The sequence below is a fragment of the Prionailurus viverrinus genome, chromosome B3, assembly GCF_022837055.1.
Source record: "Prionailurus viverrinus isolate Anna chromosome B3, UM_Priviv_1.0, whole genome shotgun sequence".
Lineage (NCBI taxonomy): Eukaryota > Metazoa > Chordata > Mammalia > Carnivora > Felidae > Prionailurus > Prionailurus viverrinus.
The window spans coordinates 88,089,378-88,113,913 of record NC_062566.1 but is presented as its reverse complement, the minus strand read 5'-3'; positions in this window follow the sequence as shown (position 1 = coordinate 88,113,913).

Sequence of the window (24,536 nt, the reverse complement as noted above, 5' to 3'; positions counted from 1 at the left end):
GTATCTGTCTTTCTCTGTATGACTTATTTAACTTAGCATAACACTTTTCAATTCCATCCATGTCACAACAAAAGGCCATATTTCATTCTTTCTCATTGCCAAGTAGTATTCCATTGTGTATATAAACCACAACTTGTTTATCCATTCATCAGTTGATGGACATTTAGGCTCTTTCCATAATTTGGCTATTGTTGAAAGTGCTGCTATAAACATTGGGGTACAAGTGCCCCTGTGCATCAGCACTCCTGTATCCCTTGAGTAAATTCCTAGCAGTGCTATTGCTGGGTCATAGGGTAGATCTCTTTACAATTTTTTGAGGAACTTCCACACTGTTTTCCAGAGTGGCTGCACCAGTTTGCATTCTAACCAGCAGTGCAAGAGGGTTCCTGTTTCTCCATATCCACTCCAGCATCTCTAGTCTCCTGATTTGTTCATTTCAGCCACTCTGACTGGCGTGAGGTGATATCTGAGGGTGGTTTTGATTTGTATTTCCTTGATGAGGAGTGATGCTGAGCATCTTTTCATGTGCCTGTGGGCCATCTGGATGTCTTCTTTAGAGAAGTGTCTATTCATGTCTTCTGCCTATTTCTTCACTGGATTATTTGTTTTTCAGGTGTGGAGTTTTTTGGTGGATTCTTTATAGATTTTGGATACTAGCCCTTTGTCCGATATGTCATTTGCAAATATCTTTTCCCATTCCATTGGTTGCCTTTTAGTTTTGTAAATTGTTGATTGTTTGCTTTGCAGAAGCTTTTTATCTTCATGAGGTCCCAAGAGTTCATTTTTGCTTTTAATTCCCTTGCCTTTGGAGATGTGTCAAGTAAGAAATTGCTGCGGCTTAGGTCAGAGAGGATTTTTCCTGCTTTCTCCTCTAGGGTTTTGATGGTTTCCAGTCTCACATTCAGGTCCTTCATCCATTTTGAGTTTATTTTTGTGAATGGTATAAGAAAGTGGTCTAGTTTCATTCTTCTGCATGTTGCTGTCCAGTTCTCCCAGCACCATTTGTTAAAGAGACTGTCTTTTTTCCACTGGATATTCTTTCCTGCTTTGTCACAGATGAGTTGGCCATACTTTTGTGGGTCTAATTCTGGGGTTTCTATTCTATTCCATTGGTCTATGTGTCTGTTTGTGTGCCAATACCATGCTGTCTTGATGATTATAGCTTTGTAGTAGAGGCTAAAGTCTGGGATTGTGAAGCTTCCCGCTTTGGTCTTCTTCTTCAATATTTCTTTGGCTATTTGGGGTCTTTTGTGGTTCCATACAAATTTTAGGATTGCTTGTTCTAGCTTCAAGAAGAATGCTGGTGCAATTTTGGTTGGGATTGCACTGAATGTGTAGGTAGCTTTGGGTAGTATTGACATTTTAACAGTATTTATTCTTCCAATCCATGAGCATGGAATGTTTTTCCATTTCTTCATATCTTCTTCAATTTCCTTCACAAGCTTTCTATAATTTTCAGCATACAGGTCTTTTACATCTTTGGTTAGGTTTATTCCTAGGTATTTTATGATTCTTGGTGCAATTGTGAATGGGGTCAGTTTCTTTATTTGTCTTTCTGTTGTTTCATTATTAGTGTATAAGAATGCAACTGATTTGTATCCTGTGACTTTGCTGAATTCATGTATCAGTTCTAGCGGACTTTTGGTGGAGTCTGTCAGGTTTTTCATGCATAATGTCATCTGCAAAGAGTGAAAGCTTGACTTCATCTTTGCTAATTTTGATGCCTTTGATTTCCTTTTGTTTTCTGATTGTTGATGCTAGCACTTCCAACACTATGTTAAACAACAGTGGTGAGAGTGGACATCCATGTCATGTTCCTGATCCCAGGGAAAAAGCTCAGTTTTTCCCCACTGAGGATGAAATTAGCTGTGGGCATTTCATAAATGGCTTTTATGATGTTCCTTCTATCCCGACTTTCTCGAGGGTTTTTATTAAGAAAGAATGCTGAATTTTGTCAAATGCTTTTCTGCATCGATTGACAGGATCATGTGGTTCTAATCTTTTCTTTTATTAATGTGATATGTCACATTGATTGATTTGCGAATGTTGAACCAGCCCTGCATCCCAGGGATGAATCCCACTTGATCATGGTGAATAATTCTTTTTATATGCTGTTGAATTCGATTTGCTAGTATCTTATTGAGAATTTTTGCATCCATATTCATCAGGGATATTGGCCTGTAGTTCTCTTTTTTTGCTGGGTCTCTGTCTGGTTTGGGAATCAAAGTAATGTTGGCTTGATGGAATGAGTCTGGAAGTTTTCCTTCCCTTTCTATTTTTTGGAACAGCTTGAGAAGGATAGGTACTATCTCTGCTTTAAATGTCTGGTAGAATTCCCCAGGGAAGCCATCTGGTCCTGGACTCTTATTTGTTGGGAGATTTTTGATAACTGATTCAATTTCTTTGCTGGTTATGGGTCTGTTCAAGTTTTCTATTTTTTCCTGTTTGAGTTTTGGAAGAGTGTGGGCGCTTAGGAATTTGTCCATTTCTTCCAGGTTGTCCAAATTGTTGGCATACAATTTTTCAAAGTATTCCCTGATAATTGTTTGTATCTCTGAGGGATTGGTTGTAATAATTCCGTTTTCATTCCTGATTTTATCTATTTGGGTCATCTCCCTTTTGTTTTTGAGAAGCCTGGTTAGAGGTTTATCCATTTTGTTTATTTTTTCAAAAAACCAACTCTTGGTTTCATTGATCTGCTCTAGTGTTTTGTTTTGTTTTGTTTTTTTATAATCGATATTGTTTATTTCTGCTCTGATCTTTATTACTTCTGTTCTTTGCTGGTTTTGCAGTGTCTTTGCTGTTGTGCTTCTAGTTCCTTTAGGTGTGCTGTTAGATTTTGTATTTGGGATTTTTCTTGTTTTTGAGATAGGCCTGGATTGCAATGTATTTTCCTCTCAGGACTGCCTTCACTGCATCCCAAAGCTTTTGGATTGTTGTATTTTCATTTTCATCTGTTTTCACATATTTTTAAATTTATTATCTTATTGCCTGGTTGACCCATTCATTCTTTAGTAGGGTGGTCTTTAACCTCCATGCTTTTGGAGGTTTTCCAGACTTTTCTTGTGGTTGATTTCAAGCTTCATAGCATTGTGGTCTGAAAGTATGCATGGTATGATCTCAATTCTTTTATACTTATGAAGGGCTGTTTTGTGACCCCGTATGTGATCTATCTTGGAGACTGTTTCATGTGCACTCGAGAAGAAAGTATATTCTGTTACTTTGGGATGCAGAGTTCTAAATATATCTGTCAAGTCCATCTGATCCAGTGTATCATTCAGGTCCCTTATTTCTTTATTGATCCTGTGTCTAGATGATCTATCCATTGTTGTAAGTGGAGTGTTAAAGTCCCCTGCAATTACCATATTCTTATCAATAAGGTTGCTTATGTTTGTGATTAATTGTTGTATATATTTGGGGGCTTCCAAATTTGGCACAGAGACATGTATAATTGTTAGCTCTTCCTGATGGGTAGTCCCTGTCATTATTATATAATGCCCTTCTTCATCTCTTGTTACAGACTTTAATTTAAAGTCTAGTTTGTCTGATATGAGTATGGCTAGCCCAGCTTTCTTTTGACTTCCAGTAGCATGATAGATAATTCTCCATCCCCTCACTTTCAATCTGAAGGTGTCCTCAGGTCTAAAATGCGTCTCTTATAGACAGCAGATAGCTGTGTCTTGGATTTTTATCCATTCTGATACTCTCTGTCTTTTGGTTGGAGCATTTAGTCCATTTACATTCAGTGTTATTTTGGAAAGATATGGGTTTAGAGTCATTGTGATATCTGTAGCTTTCATGCTTGTAGTGGTGTCTCTGGTAATGTGTGGTCCTTGTAACATTTCACTCACAGAGTCCCCCTTAGGATCTCTTGTAGGTCTCCTTTAGTGGTGAGGAATTCCTTCGGTTTTAGTTTGTTTGGGAAACCTTGATCTCTCCTTCTATTCTGAATGACAGACTTGCTGGATAAAGGATTCTTGGCTGCATATTTTTTCTGTTCATCACATTGAAGATTTCCTGTCATTCCTTTCTGGCCTGCCAAGTTTTAGTAGATACGTCTCCTACTATTCTTATGGGTCTCCCTTTGTAAGTTAGAGCCTGTTTATACCTAGCTGCTTTCAGAATTTTCTTTCTTCCCAGGTCTCTTAAAGCTTCTTTCTTAAGACATTGTATGGAGTGTCCGAGTGGCTCAGTCAGTTGAGCATCTAAATCTTGATTTGGGCTTAGGTCATGATCCCCAGTAATGTGGGATCAAGCCCTTTATCACGCTCCATGTTGGGCATGGAGCCTACTTGAGATTTTCTCTATCTCTCCCTCTGCCCCTCTCTCCAGCTTGCATTCTCTCTCTCTCTCTCTCTCTCTCTCTCTCTCTCTCTGTCTTTCAAAAAAAAATACATCATATAATATGGGGGACATGCTCTATCTATGTATCTATGCTTTATTTCTCCTAATGTGCTAGAAAAATGTGTGAACTAGAACTAGCACAGAGAACAGTTGGATTAGCCATAGAGGCAAAAAGTTGAACTAATGTTGACATAAACCAAGAGAAATTCCTCAGTCTTCAAGGGCTATGTGACTATTCAGTCCTGGTCTTGCATATAAAAAATGACTGCAATATGAATTAATACCATCTTTTCTAAAAAAGGCAAAAAATCCATTAAACAGAATTTCTGCATCTTTTGTAAACATGTGGTTTAAATATTGTACATGATGGTACCCAATATCCTTTCTACTTAGGTATGTAAGATATATTTATATTTTAGTGTAACCTCAAGAAAAACTTTAAAGATTATATCTGGTTTTATATTTAAAAAGTAAAAGCAAATTACAGCATCACATTTCTCCTTTCAGCAATTAATTAATTGAAAGGCATTTCCATTTGTAAGGTATAGGTAATTATTTCATCTAATGTTATCTATTCCCTTTGATATTGAAGATGGTCTTTCAATCTATTGAGGTCTTAGTGGGAGCTGGATAAACTTCCAAACTCGTTAATTGGGGATAATTTTAAAAGTTGACTATTTATTTATCAATGTAGAGGCAGAAATTAGGGAAACGAACAAAAGAGTGTTTTTCAGGGGACAACAGAATCTCTATTTTTATTAATAAAACTATATTTAATTATGTTTAACTTACATATAAGCTTAAATCATTTAAGAAAATTCTTACAAAGTAAATAAAATACTAAAAAAATAACCTAATAAACACTAATATTTATTTTATATTCAAATCATGTGTTATAAAATCCACTTCATTAAAACATGAGTATTTGTTACAGGTGTAATGAAGATATTCTTAATGTGAGCATGGCTCATAATAATACTTCATCATTAATTACCTTGCAGAAATTTCTAGTATAATCCTTTTTATTTGTATAGTACTTTACATTTTACAAAGAAGCTTTATAACTATTATCTTATTATGAAGAATAACTCAGTAGAATGAGTGCTAATTTTCTAGATAATTTTCATTTAGTTGAATGAAAAAAATTCAAAGACCTAATTGAGTTTGATAGCACATATGCAAGGTTGAATATAAATAAAATGGTTAATTATAGAAAACTGGTTTTATAGCCAAGGCTTACCAGGGAAGTAAAAAAGTAAAGCCATTAATTAAAAAACAAAAACAAAAACAAAAAACCCACCAGGGTAACTAGGTAGTTCAGTTGGTAAGCGTCTTACTCTTAACTTTGGCTCAGGTCAAGGTCTTGCCATTTGTGAGTTTGAGCCCTGAATTGGGCTCTGAGCTGACAGCTTAGAGCCTGCTTGAGATTCACTCTCTCCGTCTCTCTGTCTCTTCCCACTCATGTGGGGAATACAGCATTGTGAAGAAAATAATAAATATTGTGAGGAATACAAGATTAACCACATTATTATATATTATTTATGTATAATTGATCAACTTAGGTAGTTTAGTATCTTTTATCATAATCAATTGAAATATATGGAAGATATTAAATTTATTTAAATCACTTAAGTGGTCACTTTCTGGCCATGATACTATTTCCCTCAAACATGATCCCGTTAATGAAGAACAATTTTTTCCACACATTAATAGCTGTATGGGGAAGCAGAAGAAAATCAGAATTTTATACATCAATAAGTTGTTTTTTTCTTTAATATGTAGGGAAAATAATCCTCTACTAAGTGTTTTTTTCTTATTTCAGTTATTTCTTAATGAAAATAAAGTTAATAAGTATATAGCTGAGCCTTTGTTTCAAGTTAATAGGCATGAGAAAATTAGAAATTTACTATATTGCATTTTTTGTCCTATTTAAGTAAATTAGAGTTATTTAAAAATATAAATCATTTATAAGCTTACCACCAATAAACACACTGGCATATCATCATATGAATTATATGTATCTATGAAATTTGTTTTTAAAATGAAAATTGCTCATTTTACTTAGATTTCATTACTTTTCAAGAAGTTCTCAAAGTGGAAGCATTTTCATATGGGCCTTTAGAGTTGATTTGAGGCCATATATAAATTGTAGCTTCTAAGATTTTCTGTTATAGAATTTTTTGATGAGAGTATAGACTGGTTAAATTATTTTAACATTATTTAAAGCTAAATACTTCTTTTTAGTTTCATTTATTTATTTTTGAGAGAGAGAGAGAGAGAGAGAGAGAAAGAGAAAGAGAGGATGCATAGGTGTAAGAGGGGCAGAGGAGAGAATCCTAAAGAGGCTCTGCACTGTCAGTGCAGAGCTGGATGCAGGGATCATACCCACAAACTGTGAGATCATGACCTGAAGGGAAATCAAGAGTGGGATGCTTAACTGACTGACCCACCCAGGTGCCCTAAGGCTAAATACTTTTTAACAATCTATTAAAAAATTATGCAAAATAGATATTTTGATTTCATGAATTTTTTTTTTGTTTAACCCTTTTACTAAGGCAGTGGGTTTAAAAATTTTGCAAATTGTATTGAAAATATCTGTTTTCCATGATGCATTTGTTTGAGCTGTGTTCAAGTGCCATACCCAACAAATAATGTATTTTGAATTTATGGTGTCTCAACTACTATATCCTTGAGATAAAGGACCATATGTCACATGCTTAGAAATCATACTTTCCTATAGCTATTTTTGAGAGGAATTTCTCTGATTTTGTTTGAAGAATTTTCTAAGTAGCTATTTTCTTTTATCTAATGGGTGCTGTGTATTTTATAATCTTTTCTATATTCACATGACTTGCAAAAGCTTAAAAGTGAATTTGTGACCTCTTAGTACATACATTCATAAGTCTTCATGATATAACTTTTGTATACTAACCTCATTCTTGATGTCCTCTTATATTTATCATCTTAAATATATGTTGCCTCTCACTTAGTTTTTCTATTTGTTTTGCTATGTATTTTTGTTTTGTATAATTAAAAATGGGATAAATTAGATAAAAATAAGCAAAAATATTGTGATGGGTAATAAAGATTGAGTGACAATAATGATAGCTAACATAGGTGGCAGATATAAAAAAATAGTCTACCTTTAATTTAATCATTCCCAACAGTATAATGACCGTTGTTCTATTATTAGCATCTATTTTTACAGATGAGAGTGACACATAAATTTTGCATAATTTATTGCAAGCTAACACTGAATAGTAGAACTAGAATTCAAATTTAAATGCAGGCCAACTACTGAGTGCTTATAACTACTAAGATGAATATTTGAGATTTAGGGAAGTTTACTTTGTAAGCATGTATCAGTCCATTTGCCACTGCTGCAAAATTACTGTGAGCAAAAAACAAAAAACAGAAATGCATAGGTTTAAAACAGTAATGATTCATTCCTATAGATTTGGGGGTTCTTTGAGGAGGTTTTGATATTGGCTTGACTAATTCATGCTTCCTTAGCTAGTTGGAGTTAACTAGTCTGACTGGACTTGGCTGGGGTGGCTCAGTTCCACTTGTCTTTTATTCTCCTCCAGGGACTATGATTGCCTAGGTATATTCATCTCAAAGCAAAGACAATGGCACAGGAAACCAATTCAGACCCACAAGTTCTCTTGAACATTGTGGTTAGGCTATCATTTTGCTGATGGTAGGACTTGTGGTACTTTGGCTGAAGCCATAAAGGAGACATGAATAGAATATGGAAGACAGACCTTGCATTTAAAAGGTGGTGTTCAGCATGCAGCTTTTTTTTTAATACAGGAAGAAAATGATTATAATTATGTAGAGTTCATGCCAAAAATATATAATGATACATAAATATTAAGATATATTTAGTATTTTGTAGAAGTGCATATGAATAGATCTAGACGTTTGGTGAATCCAGAAAGACTTTCTGTTTACCACAGTTCCAAGATGATTATTATCTTCTGTGAAACTGAAAAAGTGTGAAACCAGGCTTGCAGAAATAGTTTTCAGAATCTGTGAGATCTTATGCCAGTTTTACCTACTGAAATAATATAGCTTAAATAAATTTGGAATGAATATCCTGAGACTTTTACTACATGTTCTAGAAGTAATTACACATGATCCAACTGCAAATATACAAATCACATATTTTATTGTATACTTTTTATAGTCAACATTCTTTTAATCTACCACTAAAGAAAATCAGATTTTTGAATGATGAATGTCTGAAAGATGAGAGCACACAATTAAAATGAAGTGAGGTGGATACCATGGCTCTCATTCAGATTTCTCCTGGAAACATTCCACAAAGCCTTGGGTCTCATACCTTGAAAAACATAGGAATGGGGAGTAAAGTCCTTTTCATCAAGATTGCTTTGCAAAACAGAGGAGTAAGAGGCTGGTTACTACTTAGGAAAAATAAATTAGCATGGAAAAATAGGGACTACAAAGAAAAATAAGTAACTATGTGTGACCATATCTAGCTCAAGGAAAGACTACAAAATTAAAATTTATTCACATAAATGCATTTGTTATTGAAAGGTCAGGTCTGCATACTGGTTAACATGAGGCTTAGAGCCTGACATCTAGTTTAAAAAATAAATGGAATCCTAAATAGTGTTATATAATAAATACTTCCCTCTGGCAAAAGATGTTTATAAATAAATGGTATTTTATTTCTAGAAAAATATTATTTCAATAAAGGATATCTATGGCTAGCAACTGTTGGCTCACATTATTGATTGCAATTTTAAAAAGTCTACTCTTTATTAAACATCAAATGAATTTAACATTGAGGACATTATTTGTTTGAGTGTACTTTATACTCAGGTGAAATTCTTAGTAGTCTGGTGTTTTGTTTGTGTGAGTGGCTGAGGTTACACTAAAATTAGACATCTCCTTTTTTAATTACCAGGGAGATGATTGCTCATTGTATTATAAATATTATCTGAGATATGAGGCTCTACCATTGAATTTATAAGTTATTACATAGAAAAACTTATTAATTCCAGGCTTGATAAATATGATTTTATTTTTAGGTGAATGAGTTCAAATATTTATTACTTAGAAGATAACCTTGTGAAAAATATAATATGAATATAAAATTTGTGCACAGTTAGGATCTTTTTCTATAAGAGTCAATATGAAAGTGGCTTACGTAAAAGCAAAACTGTGGTCCAATGATTGAAAAGGAAAAATGCCATAGAAAAAAGTAACCTTCCTTTTAAAGCAGTAGGTGACTTTGTTGAGAACACTGAAACAATTGTCTGAGATGCCAAATATGAGCAAAGAGATATATTTTTAATTTTACCACTTCAAAACTGTTTTTTGTTCAGAAGACATTAATGAAAACATTAAACATTTCTGGGAAAAGTAAAACTGCCTTACAAGATGCTATTGCCCAAAAATGTGTTTTTTTTTTTTACATAGTTAGGAAAAGTGAGAGATTAAAACATTTTTAATCCAAAATATATTCTACTAAAATACACAAAGGGGACTTTTATGAGCTTTAAACTTCAATTGTTTTTCCATGATTCAGTTATTCTTCTCATGTATTCATAGTCACAGTTTTATGATTGTTCATATCATTTTAAAGCAGTTTTATAAACATAAAACCACCAGTTACAAAGTCATAAATAAAAACAACAGTGGAAATGCTTTGATTGATTTTAAGAGGTGGTGGAGAATATAGATTATAATAAAACTATACCTAAGTTTAAACACTTACATTGTACAGGTCACTGTACACAGTTTATACATTTTAATGTAATTTTATCCTTATACCAGTCCCAAGAAGTTGCAATATTAGTTCTCAAATTGGAAGACAGGAGCTGAAGATGAGAAAGAAAAACTGGTTTAAGATTACATAACTAGTAAATGACCCAGGAGACACATTCAAGTCTGTCTGATGACAAAGATGACTTTCTTAACATTTAGACGTTTCTGGTGTCGAAATCCATAAGGACCCAAAAAGGAAGTCTCCAGACTAATTAGCATTTGACTATGTACAAGGTATACTCAGTATATTACTTTTGGCAATTTACAACATAAACTTGCATCTGTCATTTTCCATCTTAATTATAATTCCAAGACACACTGCTATATTTGTACTTAAAGACACATATCTGAAAAATTAATAATCATGCTGGCAGATAAACAAAAAGTGATTATTGTAAAACCTTGGTTGGCGAGCATAATTTGTTCCAAAAATGTGCTTGTAATCCAAAGTACTTATGTATTTCCCCATAAGAAATAATGGACACTCAGATGATTTGTTCCACAACCCAAAAATATTCATATAAAAATGATTACAATACTGTAATACAATACAAAATAAGAAAATAAAAAATATAAAGAAAAATAAATTGCACTTCTTTTGAAAACCTTTGTGGCTGGTGTGAGGGAGACGAGAGAGAGGAGGGTTATTGTGTAGGATGACTTTCACTAACAGGATCACTGCTATCAATTGGCTCCATGGAATCTTTTTCTTTTCGTGCAGCTTTAACAAGACACCTATTCTAATGACACTTGCTTTTGCTTCCTTTTGAGGATTTTGCAGAAATGTGACATTGCATTGTCGTTAAACAAATTCATCACTCTCATTGGTACAGCCTTATTCAGGTGGTGCTTTTCTACAAAATTTTGCACTGTTTCTCAGATTTTATACATCTCCCTAATCTCATTTGAAGTGAGGAATCCTCCACCTTATTCTCCTCCTCCTCTGCAGATGAGATGCAGACATAGACTTCTCATAAAATCTTGCGATTTTAGCCACTCATATACCTCATTCGTATTTCTCAATGATTTCCTTCTTAGCGTCCACAGTAATTATCTCCTTCTTCTTACTGCCTTTCTTTTCAACCTCTTCCTGCATGGGGCCCATTGTATATGCTCGCACGGATGTTGACTACAGTAGAGTATTAATAAACTCTTGTTGTAAACTGTATTTAATGTCACTGGCAATAAGGCAGCAGAGGAAAGGGGCTGTATCAGCAGGCAGCCTGACCTCAAATAAAGCTAAACATTCCTAAGCTTACTCTTGTGTGGAAAAGCAAAGGACTGAACATAGGTGCTTTGAAAAGACAACACAATACACTAGTGCCAGTTGTGGGCACCTTCCAAAATTCTGAAAAATCACAGATTTCTGCCAAACACAGTGGCCTGAAACTGTACATCCAAACATGGGAGATGATTACCCACAAACCTATAGTGATAGAGGGGGGGTGGCTATTGGCTCAGGTGTGATCATGTGATGTTTGGCATAATGTACTATGCATATTGCAAGACATTGTTCGTTTATTAAGTTTAAATTTATTAGAAATGTTGCTAGTCTTGTGGAACACTCACAGAACAAGTTACTCACAATCCAAGGTTTTACTGCATTTTCTTAGCCTGCTTCAACACCTTTTTCTTGAAAGAGCCCAGATCTCTTTCTCCCCATCCAGGTTCCTTTGGTTTCCAAATCCAACTAATTTCCATCAACATGTCTTCTCAATATATACATAGTTTCCTTCATCTCCTCTGCCTAGATCTAGATGTCATCATCTTTGCTTGACCCATTGCTACTCAGGCTCCTCCCTCTGCTATTTGCTTCACTTCCTCCAGATAAATAGATCTAAAACCAACAATGACATCAAGAACAAAATGATTCTATAAACCAATGTAATCCGTTATTTACCATCTTACTTTAATGTTGAATTTACTGACAGGGTAGTTACCTTTGTGGCTATGCTCTTTTCTTTTCTTTTCTTTTCTTTTCTTTTCTTTTCTTTTTTTCCTTTTATGCTCCTGACATACAGTAAACTGCTCTTACTGAAAATTTACCAATTGATTAGTACAGACATATGCCTACATTTATGAAATCATTACCAAGATCAAGATAATGAATCTCTCTCTCTAAAGCTTCCTTAGGCACCTTTGCAATCCCTCCCTCCTGCACTGCCATGTATCTCCTGCCACCCGCTCTGGTCTGATCTGGTTTCATACTCTCCAGGTAAAGTTTAATGCAACTATCAGTGTAACTTAGAGAGCAACTATGTCAAAGAGAATTTCTGTGTTATTTTCTTGAAATCCATACCATCTCCTTATTCTTCCGAGTGAGGGATTTTTGAGTGATTTCAGATTTACTTCAGAAAATGCACATCTTAATCTGTGCCAATGAAGAATTGCACCAGATGAAGTTAAACAGCCAACGAAGATACGTTATTTAAGAAAGCAATATATTAGGGGTGCTTGGGTGGCTCATTTGGTTAAATGTCCAACTCTTGATTTTGAATCACATCATGGTCTCACAGTTCCTGGGATCAGGCCACATAGGGTTCTGTGCTGACAGCCTCTGCTTGGGATCCTGTTTGTTTGGGATCCTCTGTGTGCCTCTCTCTCTGCTCTTCCCTTGCACTTCTGAGCTTTCTCTCAAAATAAATAAATGTTAAAAAAAGACAATATGTTATTCGAGAGTACTGTAGAGGTCAAGACTTTTGCAATAGAGGTGAGAGATTAACTCAACTCTGCAGGAACAAAAGGCAGGATAGTGTCTTAAGTGCTGGGGTGAACTAGTGGAAAAGTACAGGGGACATTGGGCTCAGGTTAGTCAAGTTACTAGGCTATCTGTGCTAGTTGGTGCTTATGCAAGTTTGTCTTCTATCCTCTAACATATATTAAGAAACAGGGAGACTATCTTTTTTGATGATTATATTTCAAAGACATGGCTCCCAGGTATTTGAGAAGGACTATTCTGGGTTTTAAAACTGGCAAGAGGCTGGGAGAAGATTTGCATCTCAAAGGGACAGGGAAAAAATTTACAAAGGGAGGTTAGGGACCTATAGTCAGGAAGAAATCTGAAGTCTAGTCAAGCTGAGGGAAACTTTCAAGTCATTGTGGCCATCTGGCATCTCACTTTGGTATTTAATTTCTGTGTAACTTAGTGGTTGAGTTATATATATATCAACATGCATACATACATGTACGCATACATGTACACCTAGAGAGCTGTCCCTAGGAAAATTCTTGTCACTAGGTCATAAAGACCAGATAAATAGGAAAGAAATGTACTTGCTTACCCATTATGAAAATGATCAACCTTACTTAAAATTGTATATTGAGACTGCAGTGTGAATTACAATAGCACATTTTTATTCAATAGCATATTTGCTTATTAAATAGCATGCTTAAATTTATTAAGTAGGTATTTTCCCCTAATGAGAATGTTGAAGTTTTCATGAAGATGTTTACTCCAACATTATTGTAGGACTAAATTAATACAGTCTTATGAGAAGTAGATAGCAAACAGAAACATGTATAAACTCATATTTTTTTTCTGTTTTGATTCAAGAACTTTAATTTTAGTGTTTATCCTAAAGGAAAACCTAAATGAGAAATAAAACCTGTGAATGTCTGTGTGTATGTGTGTATATATAGATATATATGCGACAATGTATGTGTGTATTTCACATATATAGAGAACGAGCTCAAAATAGTAGTAATGAAATGTTCTAGAATTATGGGTCTTGTCTCCAGAAACAATATCTACAGGTACTAGAGTTGTTACCTGTAAATTAACAAATAACATACAAGTGTCTTGATTCTTTTTTAATACCTGACACCTAAGTGTACATTCTTTCTATAAATGCACAATAAAATATTTGGAGGTGCATTTACAGATAATGATTCATTTGTCCTTATGAATCCCTAGTTTCTGGTCTACATCTCCTGGTAAACATTATCATGAATTGACTATGATAATAGATAACAGGGGTGCAGTCTGGGGTCATTGAAAAGAAAACGACTCATTCACCCATGTCAATAATATTAGATACTGTCTTCTGATAATAGAATGACTTAGGACATTTTAACTTTGTACCACGTAAGTTTTTAGGAGATATGTTTAAAATCATTAATGTGCCTGTAATAACAATGATAACATTGAGATTAATGTTTTCTATTTTATAATATTGATAACATAATAATAGCTAATATCTAGTGAGTATTTATAATAAGTAAGGCACTATTCTGAATTACTTACATGAATTACCTGACCTAATCCGTATCACAACCCTCTAAGGTGGGTGCTTTTATCATCTACCTATAGTTTATATATGAAGTCTGGAGCATAAAGATCTTAGTCATCTTGCCCAAGTGATAGTAATAGAGCTGAGGTTTGAACCCATGATCTTTGGTAGAGCTGACAGTGTGTTCTTGTCTAGGTATTTGCAAACTGAGTCTTCATCATTTTCTTCCACTGAAGAATATTTGAGAATTTCTAAAACTAAGAATAAAATTGACTTTGAGTCTTCAACTAAATTCTTAATATGTGAAAGACATTAAAACAATAATTTTTCAACCAGGGGCCTGTTTTTCATGATAATAGCTTTTCTTTCTTTTTTTTTTCTTAATCTTTTATTCTTTCTTTTTTTTCCCTACTGTGGAACTTGATTGGAGAAAAATCTCAGTTCAGTAGTCTGCTCTCAAAAGAATACCTAGTAAAGGCAAACAACATTTAGAAGAATAAATCCTTTTGTTCCCTGTACAAAATATGGGAATATGGTACAATGAAACCCCTCAAATGAATACTCAGCAAAGAGGGAAAAGAAACCTGTTAAGATGTAATAGCTATTTGAATTTTTTCCAAGATAAATCAAGTACATTTCATTTAAAGTGGAACCTTCTTTTATGGAAGTTGTTGGAAGATAGATTGAGCAATATTAAAGTAATTGGACACTTCCTGTGAAGTAGAGGCAGCCCATGAGAAACAGTTGGTGAATCATACATCTCTATATACATGATCAGTCCAATCGGTCCTTCACTAAGGCAGTTTGAAAATATAATTCAGAATAAAAATATATTTTATTTAAATAAGATGCAGGCATTACTTATGAATGTTTAGGGAAAGTATTATCATACAAACAAAGAAGAAAAATGGAAAACACATCAAATTCAATCCTCTAAGATTACACCACCAATAACTTTGTGTATGTGTTTTAGCTGTTTTACTTGGTGTATGTTTCACACGTAGTACAATTTCATTTTGGTTTTCTTTATACCTGTCTTTCAGCTCTGTTTATCATTTGAAAATTCTGTTTTCACTTACACATGGTGCATAGAAATAAATATTTCACCATAAGATGATTGCTAATGACTAAATACAACTTCCTTGTACTATATAACTTACTCTAAATTACTGATATGCTATCATTAGCCATTCAGCTCATTCGCTAAAGTGAACAATCACAAAAGTCTGTAGATGGGACTAAAAAGATGTGACTAATACAGTAATGATTAATAAAAAAAAAGGAGAGGACTAAAATCCTTTTCTGTGGTAAACTACGAAACAATTTCATCAGTATTTCTTCACTGATTTTCCCAGGGGTCAAAATCTGTTATGCACAATAATAGCATTACCCAGATCTATATACCTTCCAATCCCTTCTATAAGCACACAATTTCTCACACGTGTATATACATTAATAACATTTCAGCTATACAAAAATGTTTTTGATTTAGCATTTTCTTCTCCTGCAGTTCTTAAAAAAGTGCTGATATACTTAAGAACTGTAGGACATACCATACACTTAGGAAACACAGTTTTAGCAAAATTGAATCAGTAATATATAGAAAGGAAAATACATAACGACCAGGTGATATTTATCCTCAGAATACAATGTTGGGGTGATATTTAAAAAATAAGTTAATTAAACAGATTAACAAAATGTAAAGAAAACTATATGCTTTACTTGATAAATGGGGAATAGGCATTTGCCAAAATCCAACATCCATTCTTGATAAATTGTACAGCAAAGTGGGGATAGAAAAGAACTTCCTCAACCAGATAAAGGGTATTAGTTTCCTGGGGCTGCTAGAACAAAGTACCACAAGCTGGGTGCCTTAAACAACAGAAGTTTATTGTCTCACTGTTCTGGAAGCTAGAAGTATGAAATCAAAATGTCAGCAGGTTTGGTTTCTTCTGAGGGCTGTGAAGGAAAAAAATTGTTACATGCCTCTCTCCTAGCTTCTGGTGGCTTGAAGCATTCCGTTGCTCATAGGGTGCTTTCCCTATGTCTTCACATCATCTTCCCTCTGTGCTTGTCTGCCTGTGTTTTAAATAGGCATCTAAATGTAAAAAGGGGTAAGACTGTGTTTATTATAAGATAACATGATCATCTATGTTAATAATTCAATGGAATGTACAAAAATGCTGTACGAACTAACAAGTGCATTTAGCAAGGTTGGAGGATAAGATCGATATACAAAAATCAATTATATTTAAGTATATAACAACAAACACTTGAAAATCAAAATTAATCACTATTTCTGATAGCTTTAAATGATCTGAACTACTTAGAATTGAATCTGACAAAGTCTGTGTCTGACCCAAACACCAAACAACCACAAACATTGTTGAAGAAGACCTAAATAAAGAGAAAGTTATACTGTATTCACTTATTAGAAAACCAAATAGAAAGGGGCACCTGGGTGGCTCAGTCAGTTAAGTATCCAACTCAGGATCAAGCCCTGTGTCAGACTATGAACTGACAGCACAGAGCCCGTTTGGGATTCTTTCTCTCTCTCCCTCTGCCCCTTTCCTGTGTGTGTGCTTGCTCTCTCTCTCTCTCTCTCTCTCTCTCTCTCTCTCTCTCTCTCTCAGAATAAATAAACTTAAAAAAAAAAAGAAAACCAAATAGAAAGAAGATGCTAATCTCCAAATTTGATGCAAAGGTTCGATGAAGTCTCAACCCAAATCTCAGGAGTTGTTCATATAGAAGCTGAGAAGCTAATTTTAAAATTCATAACAAAATGCAAAAGACCTAGAATAGCCAACACAATTTTTAAAAGAATAATATTAACATCACTTGATTTCGTCCAGTATTTCTTATTTCTTTTTTCTATTCTCCCTTTCTATCTTCTTTTTTTGTATATATTTTATATATCTTGAAGTTGTCCAACAGCTCAATGATCCTTTGATAATTTTTCTTCTTTTGTATACATTTATTTCAGTTTGTAGTACTCCAATTGTTATGTCTTCATGTTTATTGCATTTTACTCTGTGATATCTGTTGTTAATTCCATAAGGTATATTTTTCATCTCAGGCACTGTAGTTTTCACTTCTATAGGTTCTATTTGAGTCTCTTTTCTAAGTTCCATGTCTATACTTAATTTGTTCAATATTTCTGCTAGGTTTTGAACATATGGACTATATTTTAATATCTCTTTTAATGTCCTTTGCTACTAAAACAGATGTGACAGTACTGTATTGTTTTGATTAGTTCATTTTTTCTCTTCATTATGGTTCGTATTTTTCTTCCTGTTTGATGACTGGTAATTGGGATTCAATGTCATACATTTTGAATTTTATCTTTTGATTGGATAATTTTATATTTCTATAAATACACTTGATCTTTGCTCTGAGATGCAGTAAACTTACTTGGAAATAATTTGATTCTTTCAGTTATTGATTTAAAAATGTGTTAGACAGGAATTGAGTAACATATAGACTAAAGCTGACTTTGTCCTAATAAGGAGTCAAGAAGTTTCATGCAATGCCCTATAAATTTTGATGTTTTTTAGTTTGCATGGTCCTGTGGGAACGTTAACTACTCTTTCCTCTACTTCTTTCAGGTGGTACTGTACTTGGTCTTTGATAGTTTACTCACTGCTTATGCTAATCAGTACCCTGCTGAGTACTTAAGTGAGACTCTTCAGATTTTTGGACTTCTCTTTCTGCTCATTTCTTTCTCCTGTGGTTCTCCGTTCTAGTTACACTAGACTCTCAACTCAACAACTCTGTCAGTTCACATGGGTTGTTTTCACCTTTTGTCATGACCTGGAAACTCTGTTAAAGCAGTGATCCAGAACTCCTACAGGGCCACCTGTTTGGGTCCTGTCCCTTAGGGATAACTGTCCTTTGTTGCATGATTTCCAATGTCTTGAAAATTATTATTTTGTATATTTAGTCTACTCTTTTTAATGTTTTAGGTAAGAAAGGAAATCATATCTGTTTTGCAGCATCTTACCTTGAGGGAGTAAGTGATCCTTTATTATTATTTTTTTAGAGCAAATGATATTTTTGTCAGGGGCTCATTAAGAAAATTGACTTTTTTTTTAGTTGACACATATTATGGGATAAGGAATCAAATCTAGTGACTTGCTTGCTAGCTGACAATAAATTATTTGAGAGTAAAACATAGGTTAAAATCTATATCTAAATAATTAAAAGTGGGTTACACCAACTAAGAGTGACTTTTGACATTTTTAAAATGCTGTTAATAGCACTTACCACAATCTTGAACTCCAGAGGGCTAAAAGATTAAAAGCTAACAGTCTTTTTTTCAGTTCATTGCTTGTTGATTTCAACTTCACCTTAAAAGAAACTTTCTAAACAACTCTATAGGATATACTCTTTTATGATAAAGGCCTCAACGGAAATTTTATATTATACATACACACATATACAATCAAATATGTATTTGGAAACACATTTTGGGTCAAAGCCTTTTAGCTGACAAAGTGCTAATGTCAGTTGAGATATGTGTTTAAAAGAAATCACTAATGTTCTTCCACGTTGCTTTTGTCTTTCATCAGCAAAAAAGAATGCATAGGGATATACACACATTAAATATAGAATAGGACTGACTTTTAACATCTTTAAAGAGTACATATGGGTTTTCCTTCCTTGTTCTCATTAAGGGAGAGACCGATTTGTATATATAATAAGATAACCCATAAAACATGTATACACAATAAATTTAGTAAACATTAGATTCATCTCTTTTTCAGTAAGTTCTATGTATAAACAATTGTTCAAGGCACGGATATTCAAGAATAAATGCAGTCTCTGTCTTTTTTTGAGGAGTTTAGGTTCTGGAGAGGAGCAAAATGTTTGAATTATGTATTCAGTAACATGTGATGTTGCTATGGTAGAAGAGAAAAGAACTTTGGCAATCTGGGAAGAAGTCCAAAGGGGAAATAATTCCAGAGCACAGACATTAAAAATATTGGGAAATAGGAGAAAATGAGCATACAGAAGTTTTCAAAAGGGAAGAACCTTATGTTTAACATCTCCAACTTTACTCTTAGAAATAACTAATAATGTTTAATTTTCTTAAAGATCTTTATTGGAATGATTTAAAAAACACATTTTCCATATTAAAAAATTTAGATTAGTTAGATAAAGCTCTATAAAGCCCACCTGTGTCTCTAGTCCATTGTCCATATTGTAGGTGAGATATGCTTTCAAGCAGTACAGTCTCTCGATGGCAATCTTCTGCTTGAATCTCTTTAATAGCTATTCAAATTCCATTAGGAAAAAGTCCACCATGTTTAAGATGCACTCCAGGTTGCTTAATGTTCTGTTCACTGGTAGTCACTTTAACAATATCTCAATTTCACTGAGAAATTGATGCCCACTGAATTTAGCATCAGTCATATTTATTCTTATGCTGTTCCTTTTAAGTTTCAGGCTGTTTTTTTTTTTTTTTTTTGCCAGAAAATATTCCTGTGCTGTTGGTATCTTTTCCTGGAATTTTGCCTACATCAGCAAGAGTATATAGAAATTTCTGCATGCTGGAAATTGGACTTTCTGATCCTAAACCCCCAAACTTCCAACAGCATTTCTTAAGAGAAATTTACACTTACTTAGAGCAGACAAATACTGGCTTCTACCCACTTGGTTTCCACATCTTTATTTACCAAGTTGGAGAAGAGTACAGGGCTACACACTTATCCTCTCAAAATTTACCACCTTGTTGGCACTATCTGCCCTCAACCATCACCAGTGCTCTTCAGCCATTATCACACGTGGACCTAACTCCTGTTTATGTTAGTCACCATGAGAAGCAAACCTGCAGTACATTCCTAATTTCCCCTCCACTAAGCAAAAACTTTTAGTTGTTTACAAGATCCTATCTCTTTTCTTTTATTCAAGCACATTCTTTCATGAAATCTCCCCACTACCTAATGAATCTCTGGTTTTTCCTTCACATTGAGTGTTTCTCAGGGCCATCAAACTTGACCACATTCTCTAGCTACTTCCCAATTATCTTTCCCTTTACATCAAATCTTCCCCTAGAAAGCTGCCTAGGTTCTTCCTTTCACATCTTATTTTATTCCCATCTCAGCATTTTCAAAGTTGCCAATGATCTCCATGTTGCTGTATTCAATGATAAATCCTCATATCAAATCACATTGACCTTTTAGTTGAATTCATCAAAATTATCATTTCTTCTCTTCAAAATGTATTCTTTATTGACTGTTTGAGATATGTCCTTCTCTTGTTTTCTTTCCATCTCATCATTCTGTTCCTCAGTATTCATTGTGGGATGTCTCTCGTTTCTTTGAGTATATTAACATAGGGATGTTCCAAGCTTAGTCCTTGGTGGTCTTTTCTATATATACATACTTAATCTCTTGGTGATCTCAGTCTCACAGATTTAAATTACCATCTCCATTTGCCCCAAATGATCTGGCTCCTTCTTTCTTCCCTTGGCTCATCTCCAGTATTTTTCTTCTTGGCCTCTCTGTTTCTCTCTACTAGATTCCTTGCTGGTGTTGAGGGTTTTTTACACATAACTTTTGAACTTTGTATTTGCTGTTTTTTCTTCCCTGAATGTCTTTGTCTCAGATATTTTTATGGTTCTCTACCTCACCTCCTCTAAATACCTGTTTAAATATAACCTTCTCAATGAAAAGTTTCCTGTCCAATCTTTTTAAAATTGCACATCACTTACACCCTGGCAGTGACTACACACTTTTTCAATTTCTTTTTCTCCATAGCATTTATCACCTAATTTATTACATACTTCATGTATTTATTTTTATTTTTTATGTGCACCCAATAGAATGTAAACTCTATAAGAGATTCTTTTATCTTTCCTATTGTATTCAGTGATGGTTCTACTGCCTTGAAAAGAACAGGTAGGTATTTGCACATTCTTGTTGAATAAATAAGTTAGCGAATTGAACACTCGTACATATTGTCTAAGTCTTAATTTACCTTTAGTATTTACAACAGTTATCACTTTTTTCAGCAAGTTTAACCTAACCCTGTGTGGCCAGGTCTCATCATGGTGTGCTTTCCTTTTAACAAGAATTACTGGGCTATACACATTATACTACTTTTCTTACTGCCTGTCTTCCTTCCTAAACCTGAATCATAGGCTAAAAGAAGTTAGGGACTAAGTCATATTTGCTGATAATTTTTTATTTGCCGATAATATTTTACTAATATTTCCTATGAAAATGGGGTTTTCCACTTAATGGATTCTTAATATGTCTTGTGATTGGATTAAAAGGTATTTGGAAAATACTTTTGAAACTGATTGAAATAGGTTATAATTTATATAACTTCTTTTAAGGTATTCCTTTTGTTAGAACTAGTACTCAAAATGAAAGGTTGTGTTTTTTGTTTGTGTTTTTTTTTTCCCCTTGTATCCTCTGTATTTCTGAACTTTCCAAGCAGCCATCAGGGAAGTCAGATGTCATACCTTGTAGCACAGTGGGAAAAACAAGTGCCTCCAGTCATCTGGAAAAGTTAAATGTGGGTAACAGAGCTGCTGAGAATCCTGCTATAGAGGACCATGGTGGGCAGGATGAAGCCAGGCCTAACCATAAGGGACACTGAGTCAGCTACCTGTGTTGTTTCAACCTTTTTTTTGTTGTCTTTTAATAAAACAGAAAATTATTTGTTTTCAATGTAATAAGATGTTCGTGAGCAGATTTAAACTGTCATATCTGTGTTTGCACAATGTAATTTATTTTTTATTTTTTTTTAAATAAAATTATAATTAGCATACAGTGTTACATTAGTTTCAGGTGTAAAATAGTTCATCAATTCTACAAATTACTCAGTGCTCATCAGAATAAGTGTACTCTGGATCCACTTTATGTTTTTAATCCCTATGTCCACCTACCTCCCCTCTGACAGCCACCAGTTTGTTCTGTGTATTTAAGAGTGTTTTTTTTTATCTCTTTTTGTCTGTATTCTGTTTCTTAAATTCCACACATATGTGAAATCACATTGTATTTGTCTTTCTCTGACTGATTTAGTTTGCTTAACATTCGACCCTTGAGGTCCATCCATGTTGTTGCAAATTGCATGATCTCATTCTTTCCTGTGGTGGATTAATATTCTATTATATATATACAAATATCTTCTTTATCCATTCATCTACTGATAAACAATTGCTTTGCTTCCACATTTTGGCTATTGTAAATAATGCTGCAATACACATAAGGGTATGTGTATCTTTTCAAATTAGTTTTTTCATCTCTTTGGGTAAATACCAGTAGTGGAATTACTGGATCATATTGTATTCCTTTTTTAAATTCATTTTTGAGAGAATCAGAGACAGAGTGCAAGCTGGGGAGGGGCAGAGAGAGAGGAGGCACAGAATCTGTAGCAGGTTCCAGACTCTAAGCTGTCAGCGCAGGGCATGATGTGGGACTCGAACTCATGAACTGTGAGATCATGACCTGAGCCAAAGTTGGCTGCTTAACTGACTGAGCCACAGGTACCCCCATATAGTATTTCTATTTTTATTTTTTTGAGGAATCTCTAATGTTTTCCACAGTGACTGTACTAATTTGCATTTTCACAAACAGTGCACGAGGGTTTGTTTTTCTTCACATCCTTGCCAACATTTTTGTTTTGTCTTGTATTTTTGATTCTAGCTATTGTGACAGATAGAATATAATAATCTCATTGTGTTTTGTTTTGTATTTCTCTCATGAGTAGTTACATTGAGCATCTTTTCATGCCTCTGTTGGCCACCTGTATGTCTTTGGAAAAATGTCTATTCAGTTTCTATGCCTATTTTTAAATCAGATTTGTTTTGTTTTGTTGGTGTTGAGTTCTGTAAGTTCTTTATATTTTTTTGAATATTAGCCTCTTAATGGATATATCATTTTAAAGTATCTTATCCCATTCAGTAGGTTACCTTTTTTTCCCTGATGGTTTCCTTTGCCACACATAAGCCTTTTATTTTGGTATAGTCTTGATAGTTTATTTGTGCTTTTGTTTCCTTCAGCTGAGGAGACATATCTAGCAAAATGTTTCCTTAGCTGATGATAAAGATATTACTGCCTATGTTTTCTTCCAGGAATTTAATGGTTTCGTGTCTCACATTTAGATCTTTAATCCATTTGGAGTTTTTTTTTTTTTTGTGTGTGTGTGTGTGTCAGAAAGTGGTGTCAGGAAGGGGTAATATAGTCTGAAGCCAGAATTGTGAGGCCCCCTTCTTTGCTTTTTTTTTCAACATGGCTTTGTCTATGAGGGTTCTTTTCTGCTTCCATACAAATATTGGAATTGTTTGTTATAGCTCTGTGAAAAATTCTGGTGTTATTTTTATAGGGATTGTGTTGAATGTGTAGATTGCTTTGGGTACTATAAACTTTTTAATAATTGTGTTCTTCCAACCCATGATCATGGGAAGTTTTTTCCATTTCTTTGTGTCTTCTATAATTTCTTTCATAAGTGTTCTATACTTTTCAGAGCAGAAATCTTTTACTTCTTTGGTTAGGTTTATTCCTAGGTATCTTAATGGTTTTTGATACAACTGTAAATGGGATTGATTCCTTGATTTCTCTTTCTGCCACTTCATTATTGGTGTATAGAAATACAACAGATTTATGTCCATTGATTTTATATCCTGCAACTTTCCTGAATTCATGTAACAGTTCTAGCAAATTTTTGGTGGAGTCTTTTGGGTTTTCCATATAGAGTATCATGTCATCTGTGAAGAGTGAAAGTTTGACTTCTTCCTTGCTGATCTGGATGACTTTCATTTCTTTTTGTTGTCTAATGGCTGAATCTAGGACTTCCAATACTATGCTGAACAACAGTGGTGAGAGTGGCTATCCATGCTGTGTTCCTGACTGTAGAAGAAAAACTTTCAGTTTTTCCTCTTTGAGGATGATAGGAGCTGTGGGTATTTCATAGATGGCCTTTATGATCTTGAGATATGTTTCTTCTAACCCAACTTTCTTGAAGGTTTTTATCAAGAAAAGATGCTATATTTTGTCAAATGCTCTTTCTGCATCTATTGCGAGGATCATGTAGTTCTTATCCTTTCTTTTATCAATGTAGTGTATCCTGTCAATTGACTTGTAGATATTGAACCACCCCTGCAGCCTAGGAATAAATCCCACTTGATTGTGGTGAATAATTATTTTAATGTACCGTTGG